The 12,882-nt window shown below is 45.9% G+C and overlaps 1 protein-coding gene across 2 annotated transcripts in view; it reads right to left on the bottom strand.

Annotated features, from left to right (window-relative positions):
- Positions 1 to 12,882, bottom strand: part of PRKG1 (protein kinase cGMP-dependent 1) — a 577,366-nt gene that overhangs the window by 410,341 nt on the left and 154,143 nt on the right. The gene's annotated exons all lie outside the window — the stretch shown is intronic.

The following is a 12,882-nucleotide window of genomic DNA, read 5'->3' as shown; positions in this document are numbered from 1 at the left end:
TAATAACCTGAGAGAGAAGGAAAAGGAAATCTCTCGGAAGGGGAAGCTTCGCTGTCTAATGGGTTTTAGAACAAAGAAAACAAAATACTTAAAAATGTCTGTCCTGTCTCTCATTTTTATGGAGCATTCTGCTGTGCTTCAAGTTGAAATTTCCCATCAAACGCTTTTCCCGTGTTACAATTATCTCTCTTCTCACAGACAAAAATATGTTGGCATCTTTCTGATACTGCACATCTGGAAAACTCTCTCAAAATACTATCTTGCCTTGCCAGGATATTTCAGACTGTGAAGTGACTTAAAGACGTTGCCTTGAGATGTCACTGTATATCTTTCGTTACCCTCCTCTGTGCTTACTACAGCTTACAAAAAACACCAACTAACATTCTCACAGTCCGAAATGGGGACAAAAACCTGCCAATTCTTGGGTTCCTGCCTGTGCAGCTCGTGCACTTTACACCCTGTTCACCTCACGAGTCTCAAACACGTTTACTCCATTACCTGACCTGACTCACACTCAAGCGCTTGGCAGCAGACTCCTAAATTTACTCTTTGGGGGACGGTCTTCTGTAAGATGAGGGAAGCCTACAAGAGGCAGGGAGCACGGCAAGCTTCAGATGGACTTCAGTGACAGTTGTGAAGCTCGTGGTTTAGAAGTGCAGCTGCAGAACGGGAGCAGAGCACAAGCTGTGGAGGTGGCATCGCTCTGCGATGATCGCTTTCTGCCAGTAGGAACAGGGAAAGGAAGATCAAAGTGAGACCCCTTTAAGATCAAAGCAAGACCCTTTTCTTGCTATTATAAGTGTAACTGCCTTTTTATTTCTAAAGAAGAAAAGAAGAAAGGTCTCGGTGCAGCTGAGAAGACAGAATAGGGTTTTTATTTTACCTCCTTTCACAGAGCTGTGTGTGATTTACCTCCACAGCTCCCGGGAGCATCGACAGCACCCAGGAGACACGTGAGAAACGCGGGCGGTACAGCGGGATACTGCAGGTAAACCACCTACTGCCTTCAGAAGAGAAGGAAAGGAATATCCTGCTCTCAAGATTGTTCACCTTATCATGCTGATTAATAGGTTTAAACTGCTTGTATTTTCATCAGGTGTGGGCTGCAAACAATTCGCAACAGCACTGTCAGCCCCATGGACATGGAGTCTTTTAAGAGGATGTAGAGATATAAAACACACACACACAGAGAAGAGCAACGACACTATTTTATAACACCTCTGAGAGGTTACGTTGCATTAGATAGTGATCCTTTCCAGTATCAACTATCACAGAATCACAGACTGGTTTGGGTTGGAAGGAACCTTAAAGACCATCCAGTTCCAACCCCCCTGCCACAGGCAGGGACACCTTCCACCAGACCAGGTTGCTCCAAGCCCCATCCAACTTGGCCTTGAACACTGCCAGGGAGGGGGCAGCCACAGCTTCTCTGGGCAACCTGGGCCAGGGTCTCACCACCCTCACAGCAAAGAATTTCTTCCTCATATCTCATCTCCATCTCCCCTCTGTCAGTTTAAAACCGTTCCCCCTCATCCTATCACTCCATGCCCTTGTAAAAAGTCCCTCTCCAGCTTTCCTGTAGCCCCATCAGGTACTGGAAGGTGCTAGAAGGTCTCCCCGGAGCCTTCTCTTCTCCAGGCTGAACAGCCCCAGCCTTCTCAGCCTGTCTCCAGAGCAGAGGGGCTCTGCCTGCTCAGATGTCTCTGCCTCAGACCATGCCCGCTCTCTTTGAAAGAGCAGCTGGAAAAAAAACCCCAAACATCTCCAAAAAATTCATCACTGCATTTATTCAAAAAGAAATTAAAAATAGCATCATTATTTCCTCAAAAGAAAGATACCTTGAAATAACAAGTACGTTGTATACCTCTTGCCAGAAATAATCATTTATTCTTCTTTAACTAATTACATATTTGAGTCCAGACTTTTTTCCACCTACACTAAGACAGTCACATAACCACGAAAGCCTTCCAAGAGGTTTGCATCGTGGGTTTCTTTTAGCAAATGAATTGTATAAGCTCTGCTCTGTATATACCTAAATAAGCTTTATAATAAAAACAAACAGGACTGAAAGGCATTTCTAAAATTTGCCCTGTTTATTTTACAGTAAATCAATAAGGTTTTTATTCAGGTTGTCCAGGAGACTGCTGCAACCTTTCCTGAGCAAGGGTTGGGGAGAGCTGATTCAGCAGCCAGAAACATATTTTAACACTGCAGCTACTGTAGGACTTTGCAACCAAAACCCCTTTCACATCCCTGGCTGCTGTAGCTATTTCATGCAGTGAAAATCAGCAGGACCTCCCGCAGACGGATGTCCACGTGGCATGAGCCCAAAACACACCAGTCATCTTTGGGAAAAATCAGTATTCCCACGGCAAAGGAAGCAAAAAGTTGCTCCAGCAGTTCCTGAAGGCAGAAAGGATCCACGGTTTGCACTGACAGTTGCCAAAGATGCAGGAAGAGAAAATGATCTGATTTCTTCTCCTTGTGTGTGTGTGTCTCTTTTCCTCCTTCCTTTGCCTGGAGAAGAGGAGGCTCAGAGGTGACCTTAGTGCAGTCTACAACTACCTGAAGGGAGGCTGTAGCGGAGTGGGAGTCGGCCTCTTCTCCCAGGCAACTAGTGATAGGACAAGAGGACACAGCCTCAAGCTTCGCCAGGGGAGGTTCAGGTTGGACATTAGGAAGCATTTCTTCTCAGCAAGGGTCATTAGCCATTGGAAGGGGCTGCCCAGGGAGGTGGTGGAGTCACCATCTCTGGAGGGGTTTAAGAAAAGCCTGGACATGGCACTTAGTGCCCTGGTCTAGTTGCCATGGTGGTGTCAGGGCAATGGTTGGACTCGATGATCCCAGAGGGCTCTTCGAACCTGAGTGATTCTGTGATTCTGTGTGTGTCGATAAGGGAACACATTAGCAGGAACTGGGAGCAAAAGTCCTCAGTGCTCTTGTACAAACAAGGCAAAGCCGTGGCCAAGCAGCAGGACTGAGCACACCAGTACTCAGCAGAGGCTCCAAGACTTGGATATTAATGAAATGGTCACCTTAGAGAGCTGAATCTATCTGATTTTAAAAGGCAGAACGGGTTTTCATCTATGCTTAATTTCTGCACACTGCAACAAAATTTCAAGCTCACCAAGGCATCTGGATTGATATTTAGTTGTAATGAGAGTAGCTTGTCACAGTGCAAAGCTCTGAGGCCTTATATAAACCTTCACATCAGTTTTATTTAGTGGAACCTCACAGTATTTGATGCGTAAATGACATCTGAAAGGTAAAAATCAGATCAAGTCTTATGTGCTCTCAGGTGTTCCTGTGAAGAGGTAGCCCAAAAACATGTGGGTATTTTAGCGTATTTTCAGGACTCAGTGGGATTAAAAACTTCTCTCTGCATTTGACCAACTGAAAAAACCCCACAGCAGGAGCCGACAGCTAATTTTCAGTTCCACTCCCTGAACGTAAAACAACGTTTGATCCTGATTTCAATCACAGCACTGTAAATCAGAATAATTCCATTATGTAAAACCAGCATGTAACTCTGCTCTGGAGCTTTACCGGCGAGAAGTAATTTTAAATTCTTATTTTGCAATAAACTAACAACTTCTGTGCTCCTTAGCGGCAGCAAGGAGGCGTTCAACAAGGAACATACTTGGACTAAAATTAACAGCGGTGCTTTGGTGGTATCAAACAATGTGGAAACAGTTGCTATGTGTTACTACCTACAAAGCTACAATCCCTTCTCTTATGTCAAGTGACAGCATGAAGACTTCCAAAAGAAAATCAGAAGGAATAGAGGGGGAAACAGAATATCTAAGCTTAAGTGAAAGGTTTTGGACAGCCCAGTGAAACACAAAATGCTTCAAAATGCTGGTTAAGAAGCAGGTTTTGGGTTGAGCACGCTACTGGCTTGGCTTCTGCTGAGGGGAGGGAAGGCTGGAGATCCATTTTCACCGAGTTCTGAAAATCAACCGCAGAAGCAGCAGAATATTTCAGCTATTTTGCCCCCCCTAACGTACCTCCTCAGCTCACCTGCCATTTTTGCTTCGCTGTATTAGCCCAACTCCTGCTAACATGCTCAACGCAAACAGAACAAATCTGGTCTAGTTGCCATGGTGGTGTCAGGGCAATGGTTGGACTCGGTGATCCCAGAGGGCTCTTCCAACCTCATTGATTCTGTGTGTGAGTTGTAAAACTTTACTCTTACAGGGCTACCATAAACAAAAAAAGCAGAGACAAACGTTGAGACCACAATTTCCACCTTGATGACACCAGAAATATTTCACTGGACATCACACTTCCACGGCAGATCTGCCCCCGGCTCTCTGTACAACCCACAAATGATTTAAGAAAATGAACAGAGGAGAATATTCATATTTTCTGTCCATTTTTCGTGACAGAATAGCCAGCAAGAGCGACGTTAGAACAACACAGCGGTAATCCAGTTCGCTCCCACAAAATTATAGGCTGTTAAAAATAAATCACAGACACCTTCCGAGTCGAACAAAACGATCTGTCTCTGTAAATGGAAGTGGAAAAGACGTCTTTTAAACCCACTTAACAGTAATGGGTAGAAGCAGCGAAGACCGTTAAATAGCAAAATGAAGGGGAAAAATCATAATTAAGAACCTAATCATGCTTTAGCTCTCAGCAAAAAATTTTGACTTCCAATTAATTCCTAAATGTCCTCTTTGAGCAAAGGGAAAAAAAAAAAAAAATGAACAAGTGAAACTGCAGAATCTGTTGCTCGCACCAAGATTTCACCTCTCATGCAGAGAAGAGGCAAACTCGGGTTTTTTGTGCCTGTGCAGATGGCAAATGATCCACTGGCAACAGATGACTTTCCCGTAATGCTCCATCAAACGCCAGCTTTGAAGAACACCGAGATAAAGAACAGTTTGGTTCAAAAAAGAAATACTATTGTTTGCGCTTCTTGCTCTGCTGCTGTGTTTTAAGAAACGATGTTGTTGGGATGCAGCAGTGACTGCCCTCATCCACTGGCTACCGGGGAAACCCATCAGATACTGGTAGGAGATGCTCTTGCTAGTGGGTGTTGACTAATTTACCACGTGAAATACCGCACCCTATAAAAGAGAGGAAAAGAAAAGCTGTCCAAGGAAAGACACTTCAAGCACAGCCAAAAATAAAGCTCCCAAACCCCCTGCTGCGGAAGGAAGGAAGCTTTTGGGATGTATGTACTCTCAGAGAGGGTTTGGAAACTGAGATTTCACCACAATCGATCACAGAATCACAGAATCAACCAGATTGGAAGAGACCTCTGGGATCATCGAGTCCAACCGTTGCCCTGACACCACCATGGCAACTAGACCATGGCACTAAGTGCCATGTCCAGGCTTTTCTTAAACCCCTCCAGAGATGGTGACTCCACCACCTCCCTGGGCAGCCCCTTCCAATGGCTAATGACCCTTGCTGAGAAGAAATGCTTCCTAATGTCCAACCTGAACCTCCCCTGGCGAAGCTTGAGGCTGTGTCCTCTTGTCCTATCACTAGTTGCCTGGGAGAAGAGGCCAACTCCCACTCTGCTACAACCTCCCTTCAGGTAGTTGTAGACTGCACTAAGGTCACCTCTGAGCCTCCTCTTCTCCAGGCTAAACACCCCCAGCTCCCTCAGCCGTTCCTCGGAGGTCAGACCCTCCAGACCCTTCACCAGCTTCGTCGCCCTCCTCTGCACTCGCTCCAACACCTCAACATCTTTCTTGAAGTGCAGGGCCCAGAACTGGACACAGGATTCAAGGTGTGGCCTCACCAGTGCCGAGTACAGAGGGACGATCCCTTCCCCAGACCGGCTGGCTACACTATTCCTAATAGAGGCCAGGATGCCATTGGCCTTCTTGGCTACCTGGGCACACTCCTGGCTCATGTTTAGCCGGCTGTCCATCAGCACCCCCAGGGCTCTTTCCGCCGGGCCGCTCTCTAACCACTCTTCCCCCAGCCTGTAGCGCTGCAGGGGGTTGTTGTGGCCGAAGTGTAAGACCTGGCACTTGTTCTTGTTGATCCTTTCTGTTAGAAACTATTGACCTTGTTGACGTGTTTGGATTTTATTTCTTTTTTAACTCATATTTTATTTCTTTTTTAACTGATAAAGCAGCATCGGTTGAAGAAGAAACCACTGGAGAATTTTCCAAGGGTCACAGCGATCCACTATAAACTTCTACTCTGCTTTAATCACAAGGGCCATTGCACTTTCTAGTGATGTTTTCATATTATTCTGGGTGAAAATAGAGGGGATATAAAGCAAATTAACAACAACACAACAACAAACACAAAAAATGGCCAAAGACCATACAGAGGCTGCATTTTCTGATCACTTTAACTCCTCACTGGATACACCAGGCAGGCTCTTGCATGACAGGACAGAAAAAAAGAAGAATATAAAAAATCATACAACCTATTAAAGTTGATTTACTGTCCTTTTAAAACAATTAAATGCATTTTGGGGGCTTGACTCATGATATGCAAATTATTAATGATGGAGACACCACAGCTGCACATGGGAAGAATGGGCTTGAGGTCTCTGCAGGACTGAAGGCACCTGCCACACACCGTCCTTGTGCCTTGGCTGGGAAATTGTGTGGTTTATTAAGACCAAATTAAAACAAATCTATTAAATGGCAATGAGTTTAAGACAATGGATTAAGCTGACAGAAGCCAAAAATACTGAAAGCTGGTTTCTGCAGGCAACAAATTCACCCCGTGACTCTCTTTCTCTCAAACATCACCACTGGTGTCCTGGGGTGCAATAGGAAGAGTGTGGCCAACAGGTCAAGGGAGGTTCTCCTGCCCCTCTACACGGCCCTGGTGAGGCCACACCTGGAGTAACTGTGTGCAGTTCTGGGCCCTCCAATTCAAGAAAGATAAGGAATTACTGGAGAGAGTCCAGCGAAGGGCTACAAAGATGGTCATAGTACTGGAGCATCTCTCTCACGAGGAGAGGCTGAGAGAGCTGGGGCTGTTCAGCCTGGAGAAGACGGAGGGGGGATCTTATCAACACTTCCAAATACCTTAGGGGTGGGTGTCAAGGGGATGGGGCCAGACTCTTCTCAGTGATGCCCAGTGACAGGACAAGGGGCAATGGGCACAAGCTGAAACATGGGAAGTTCCATCTGAATATGAGGAGGAACTTCTTTACTGTGAGGGTGGCAGAGCTGCCTCACAGGCTGCCCAGGGAGGGTGGGGAGTCTCCTTCTCTGGAGATATTCAAAACCTGCCTGGACATGACCCTGTGCAACATGCTCTGGGTGACCCTGCTTTGGCAGGGGGCTGGACTAGATGATCTCCAGAGGTCCCTTCCAACCCTTAACCATTCTGTGATTCTGTGAAGGGTAAAGGGGATCTACGTGATCTGGACACAGCTACATCAGGGCACAGCTGGCTTACACAGAACATGCAGCAGAAGTGATTTTTTTTGCATTAATTGGCCATTTTTCTAGCAGTGGCTCGGTACTAAATAAAAAAAAAAAATAGCAATCAAACCTGCCCCAAAACAGTGAAGTCCTACTCTAGGGCTGATGGTTTTCAAGGCAAGCACATAACTTGATGATCACAGCAACCTCTGGGAGAGCCCATATACAGCAAAAGGTTTGAAATCCCGCACTGATCTGCTTTGAGCACCCCCCCGTACACGCCAACCCACTCCTGAACCACGGCCATGAGGATTCCAAAGCTTTGGCAGAAAAACTGGGTGGCCACCAGTGATTTGAACCCCTCTGAGCCAGACGTGGTTTCAGGTTCCAAGAAGCATTTATCTGCACGCCTGCTCCTCCACAGAAACCGACTGTGGAGCTCCCTTGGAATAAGGGCACATAATTTATTAGGATGAAAATATTACACAGTGAGGATGTTCACCTGGACAACACTGTGGAAGCCTGACAAAAGCAGCCACATGAGCAGCATCTCTAGCTATCGATAACCAACTACAGCCTTTCTAGGTATCTTCTTTCTTCTGGATACAAATTGGATCAGCTTCCTCCCCATGGCATCTAGATAATATTTCTGGCCTTCTGACTGTTACTATTTCATCCAGCTCAGGCTCATGATAAAAAAAGAGAGATGATTCATTCTTACTTTGAGAGCCAACACTGGAAACACCTCCAATTCCTCAGCTTCGTCTATGTGATGTTACAATTATACAGCTAATCTAGTTATGGGATTGACAGCCGGCTAAACATGAGCCAGCAGTGTGCCCAGGTGGCCAAGAAGGCCAATGGCATCCTGGCCTCTATTAGGAATAGTGTAGCCAGCCAGTCTGGGGAAGGGATCGTCCCTCTCTACTCAGCACTGGTGAGGCCGCACCTTGAATCCTGTGTCCAGTTCTGGGCCCCGCACTTCAAGAAAGATGTTGAGGTGTTGGAGCGAGTGCAGAGGAGGGCGACCAAGCTGGTGAAGGGTCTGGAGGGTCTGACCTCCGAGGAGCGGCTGAGGGAGCTGGGGGTGTTTAGCCTGGAGAAGAGGAGGCTCAGAGGTGACCTTAGTGCAGTCTACAACTACCTGAAGGGAGGTTGTAGTGAAGTGGGAGTTGGCCTCTTCTCCCAGGCAACTAGTGATAGGACAAGAGGACAGAGCCTCAAGCTTCACCAGGGGAGGTTCAGGTTGGACATCAGGAAGCATTTCTTCTCAGCAAGGGTCATTAGCCATTGGAAGGGGCTGCCCAGGGAGGTGGTGGAGTCACCATCTCTGGAGGGGTTTAAGAAAAGACTGGACATGGCACTTAGTGCCATGGTCTAGTTGACAGGGTGGTGTCAGGGCAATGGTTGGACTCGATGATCCCAGAGGGCTCTTCCAACCTCATTGATTCTGTGATTCTGTTACAATTACAGTTAAAAGGCAGATGGGTATTTGTGTATTTTTTTGCTATCTATTTATTAGCAAAGCTTTAACCGCCTTCACTGTATATTAATTGAATCAAAAACACGAGTTATCTTGGAAGTCTCTACTAGTAACACACATTCAATGGAATTCATCACTTCATGTCATATGAATTAAGAACCTACAACAAAAAGAAAGCTGTGATCATGTTTCTCTTCACATTTTTGTACAGTTTTGGCACTGTATTTGCTAATATGCAAGTAAAATGTATTTCTTTATTTAAAACTAGAAAAGAGAGGCATTATATTAGGAAAGTTGCCAGGGACTTTTGTAAGGATACTAAAGGATCCTATAGGAGCAACTCTTTCTTTTTTAGTTGTTTATTATTTATAGATATGGGAAGGTTTTGATCTTGGAACAATTCATGTATTGTAGCTGTTTTTCAGATTGAATTCCTGCAGAGATCTGGCCTTTCCTTCATTCTTTGTCTACAAGTGCAGGGAAAGACATTCAGACTGATTCAATAACACTCCGCTCTGCAGACAAACACAACAGGCGACAAAGGTTTCGCTACCACAGATTTTCAAGAGAACAGATGAAAAGAAGAAAGAAAATCTTTGCGCTGACACTTGAAGAAATCAGCTCTGTAAAAGGAAAGGATCTGAGCTGACTGGGTTTGTTTTTTTCCAGGCTACACAGCACCTATACCAAAAGCTCGTATAGAAATAAGATGATGATCCATTTATCTCAGATGACTAGAAAACGTCATGTTTCCATCTCCAGATGATTTCATAAAGAATATTTTCCTTTGTCAAAAGGATCAAGTAACTATATGGTTGCATGAGGCAGTTAATGTATAAATAACTACAATAATTTCACATTGCACCCACTTTTCCTGGGTATATTATAGAAGCATATGTGGTTTTACACAAATCTATAAAGAAAATACTACTTAATAGTATTCAGCTCATTAATAAACTCTATATATATATACACATCTCATTAATAAACTATATATTCCTGATTCATTTTGAATCCAGCCTGTCATTTTTCATGCACATCACACCTGAATTCATCTATAGCCTACTTCTTTTATAAACACACGCCGACGTCTCTCTGGCACGTATATTTGAAGTTTAAAACAGGAGTGTATTTTAAATAAATCTGAACAGCAAGTACAGAAATGACCTATCAAACTAAATGTGAATAGAGGCAGCCTGATATAAACAGGGACAATCCCTCAGCTTTCAGGGGATCTGTGGCAAATGCCTCTCAGAAACTGGCCCACGATCTCACACACCTTCAGCAGATGCTCGGCTCCTGCATCCCCTGGACAAGGGTGATGATGTCTCCTGCTCTGTCTGAATTGCCATTATCAGCCCCAGACGTGTCACCTATTCAGTTTTCATAAAGGCAACGGCAGAGCTACAAAAACATTTTACAGCATAAAAAGTGTATTACAGAATATCACAGAATCAACCAGGTTGGAAGAGCCCTCTGGGATCATCGAGTCCAACCATTGCCCTGACACCACCATGGCAACTAGACCAGGGCACTAAGTGCCATGTCCAGGCTTTTCTTAAACCCCTTCAGAGATGGTGACTCCACCACCTCCCTGGGCAGCCCCTTCCCATGGCTAATGACCCTTGCTGAGAAGAAATGCTTCCTAATGTCCAACCTGAACCTCCCCTGGCAAAGCTTGAGGTTGTGTCCTCTTGTCCTATCGCTGGTTGCCTGGGAGAAGAGGCCGACTCCCACTGCGCTACAACCTCCCTTCAGGGAGTTGTAGGCTGCAATAAGGTCACCTCTGAGCCTCCTCTTCTCCAGGCTAAACACCCCCAGCTCCCTCAGCCGTTCCTAGTAGGTCAGACCCTCCAGACCCTTCCCCAGCTTGGTCGCCCTCCTCTGCACTCGCTCCAACACCTCAACGTCTTTCTTGAAGTGCGGGGCCCACAACTGGACACAGGATTCAAGGTGCGGCCTCACCAGTGCCGAGTACAGAGGGACGATCCCTTCCCTAGACCGGCTGGCTACACTATTCCTAATAGAGGCCAGGATGCCATTGGCCTTCTCGGCCACCTGGGCACACTGCTGGCTCACGTTTAGCCGGCTGTCCATCAGCACCCCCAGGGCTCTTTCCACCGGGCCTCTCTCTAACCACACTTCCCCCAGCCTGTAGCGCTGCAGGGGGTTGTTGTGGCCCAAGTGTAAGACCCGGCACTTGTTCTTGTTGACCCTCATGCCGTTGGTCTCGGCCCATCTATCCAACCTGTCCAGATCCCTCTGTAGGGCCTTCCTTCTCCTCACGCTCCTCTTCACGTTTATTTTTCTTACCCTCAGACAGAAGCTAAGGATGTAATATTCCTGCCTGAAATATTTAAAAACAAAAGCAAAAAAAGCAGAAATGGAAAAATATTTTGCTCTACTGCATCTAGGTGATCAGCAAGTGAGGTAACAACAGATTTCTGCTACTCTTGCTACTCACGTGCTCCAGACTACCTGGAAAAGGAGGGCAGTTAAAAGCTGTAATTGTTGCAGAAACTGCACTTCATACAACTATACAACAGAAATTTGTCCTTTTTGTAGCTTGTTTTATGCTGAATTCACGCCCCTGAAAGCAGGCACCCTCTCGGTATGTCCCTGTAACCACAGGGGACAGAGAGAGACAAGAGGGGACAACACTGGACATTTTCATCACCCTCTTTTGACCACACTCAAACTTTTTAGGGAAGGGGAAGATGTCATGCGAAGTAGTCTACAACTGCCTGAAGGGAGGTTGTAGCGCAGTGGGAGTTGGCCTCTTCTCCCAGGCAACTAGCGATAGGACAAGCTTCGCCAGGGGAGGTTCAGGTTGGACATTAGGAAGCATTTCTTCTCAGCAAGGGTCATTAGCCATTGGAAGGGGCTGCCCAGGGAGCTGCTGGAGTCACCACCTCTGGAGGGGTTTAAGAAAAGACTGGACATGGCACTTAGTGCCCTGGTCTAGTTGCCATGGTGGTGTCAGGGCAATGGTTGGACTCGATGATCCCAGAGGGCTCTTCCAACCTGGTTGATTCTGTGATTCTGTAGATACATACAGAGAAGTTTACGGCCAGGAGGACACCCCTAGTCCTGAATAATGTATTGTGAGATCCTATCGAATAAAGATGATGTCCAAATCACTCGGAGGATTCCTACACATCCAATGCAAACCCCACCTCAGGCTGACGGTACATCTTCTCAAGGGGCTCACAGTGGCCAAAACTGAGCCACATTCTGCTTTAAAGTTGCTTTTCCAACACCTGCACACTTCCCCAACTAACTAAACAGAGCAGAGACAAACCAGGAGGAACTAGCAAAGTAAAAGATTTTTCTCCCTGTGCTTTTTTGCTGACAAAAACAAAACAGTGAAAAAACTCCTCAGAGAACGGTTTGAGAAGGATCAACAAATACCAGCTGCTAATGAAGCGAGTTGCTTTCGCTATCTCATTGCCTTCTGTTCAAGGACCAGGATGACTGCAAACATCTCCTGCCTGCAGACTGAGAGCAACATTATTGACAGTGGTAGGACAGACGCGCCGAGACAACAGCAGCTTCCTCGATCGTAGGCACAACAGCATAAAGGTATTACCAAAAACAAACCAGAGATCAATTAAACGTAAAGTACATTTATGCAGATTAAACATCACGAGGAAATGTCTGACATAGCCTCTCATTTTGACAGTAAGGACAGAGCAAATCCTGCTGTCTTTGATCCCCTTGAACTTAAAGGATCAAGTTGACAGGTCTCAAAGGGGATGACACGTCCAGGGAGAAATCAGAGGGCAGACAGTAAATACTGCAAAAAAATGGAAGGGAGAAGATAGAGTCACATGCAGATGTGATGAGGAGCACCAGAAAACAGTATTTTTTTATTTTCTCTGAAACAGCAGCTTCTCCGCTTCCCTCTCTGCTAGCCTGGACCACCTTTGGAGGAGGAAGATGAAGAGTAAGCAAGCATTGAGTGTAAGGACACATCAGATGCAGTCTACAACTACCTGAAGGAGGTTGTAGTGAAGTGGGAGTTGGCCTCTTCTCCCAGGCAACTAG

The sequence above is a fragment of the Nyctibius grandis genome, chromosome 20 (assembly GCF_013368605.1).
Source record: "Nyctibius grandis isolate bNycGra1 chromosome 20, bNycGra1.pri, whole genome shotgun sequence".
Taxonomy (NCBI): domain Eukaryota; kingdom Metazoa; phylum Chordata; class Aves; order Nyctibiiformes; family Nyctibiidae; genus Nyctibius; species Nyctibius grandis.
The sequence above is the reverse complement of the archived record's forward strand: the minus strand, read 5'-3'. Positions and strand labels throughout refer to the sequence as shown.